Source organism: Myotis yumanensis, unplaced genomic scaffold, assembly GCF_028538775.1.
Source record: "Myotis yumanensis isolate MYYU_CA2020_CCGP unplaced genomic scaffold, mMyoYum1.0.hap1 SCAF_3, whole genome shotgun sequence".
Classification (NCBI taxonomy): Eukaryota; Metazoa; Chordata; class Mammalia; order Chiroptera; family Vespertilionidae; genus Myotis; species Myotis yumanensis.
This window is the reverse complement of record NW_027223754.1, coordinates 144,181,201-144,182,666: the sequence shown is the minus strand read 5'-3', so window position 1 is coordinate 144,182,666 and position 1,466 is coordinate 144,181,201. Positions and strand designations below refer to the sequence as shown.

The window sequence follows — 1,466 nt, the reverse complement described above, 5'->3', positions numbered from 1 at the left end:
AAACATAAATAATGAGAGAGAACCATTGGTCAGCTGCCTCCTGCACACCCCACACTGGGGATCAAATCCACAACCCTGGCATGTGCCCTGACCAGGAATCGAACCATGACCTCCTAGTTCATAGATCGATGCTCAACCACTGAACCATGATGGCCAGAATGACTGTACTTTTGATTCAATTACATAAAACCAAAACTCACCATCAAAAGAAATTCCTATACACAGGAAACAACCCCACAGCTTGTTTTGTTGCTCTCTAACACATTTTTAGAAATCATATGTTACAAATAGTTGATTGGCCATATTAACTTTTTGATATATCACTGTCTTTATATTGTAAAATCCCAAGCAGTAGTAGGTATAAAAGTGGTTAAATGAGCATCCAACTTATCACTAGGAAGAATCATGCTGGGGTGTGTGTTAACTTAGGAATTTAATTAGTATATCTGGATACTAAGACAAATGAAAATAATTGGTAGGTGGAAGAAGGTACCTTACATGTAGTGATTATTAATAGCCGTTAAGAATATATGGATGCTCTTTTGCTTCTGGCCCCAGATGCTTCAGGAGCCACAGGCTTCGGTGCAGAGATGGCCAAGTCCAAGAATCACACCAGGCACAACCAGTCCCGAAAATGGCACAGAAATGCCATCAAACCTCTATCACAAAGAAACAAATTTCTTAAGGGGGTAGACCCCAAGTTCCTAGGGAACTGGTGCTTTGCCAAGAAGCACAACAAGAAGGGCCTGAAGAACATGCAGGCCAACAACACCAAGACCACGATCGCATGTGCTGAGGTTATCAAGGCCCTTGTCAAGCCCAAGGAGGTCAAGCTCAACCTCCTAAAGGGCAGCAAGTGCAAGCTCGGTGGGCTTGCCTACATCACTCACACCAAGCTTGGGAAGGGTGCTCCTGCCCGCATCGCCAAGGGTCTCAGGCTCTGCCGGCCAAAGGCCAAGGCCAATGCCAAAACCAAGCCCCAGGCTGTGGGTGCGGTTTCTCCTCAGGCTCCTGCTCACAAAGGTGCCCAGGCCCCAATGAAGGCTCCATAGTAGAGGCCTCTGTCTGCCGATGTGAGGATGGAAGGACTGGTATGACCTCTGGGCTGCTGTCTGCATGGAGCTGGTGTCCTCCTGTGCTATTTGTATAAATAAACCTGAGGCAGGACAAGAAAGAAAGAAAGAAAGAAAGAAAGAAAGAAAGAAAGAAAGAAAGAAAGAAAGAAAGAAAGAAAAGAAGGAAGGAAGGAAGGAAGGAAGGAAGGAAGGAAGGAAGGAAGGAAGGAAGGAAGAAAGAAAGAAAGAAAGAAGAAGGAAGGAAGGAAGGAAGGAAGGAAGGAAGGAAGGAAGGAAGGAAGGAAGAAAGGAAAGGAAAGAAAGAAAGAAAGAAAGAAAGAAAGAAAGAAAGAAGAAAGAAGAAGAGAGAGAGAGAGAGAGAGAGAGAGAAAGAAAGGAAGGGAGGGAGGG

General features: G+C 45.0%; 1 pseudogene; it reads left to right on the top strand.

Moving 5' to 3' along the window:
* Window positions 1-587: 587 nt before the first annotated feature.
* Window positions 588-1,052, top strand: LOC139005369 (large ribosomal subunit protein eL29 pseudogene; annotated as a pseudogene).
* The last annotated feature ends 414 nt before the right edge of the window (window positions 1,053-1,466 follow it).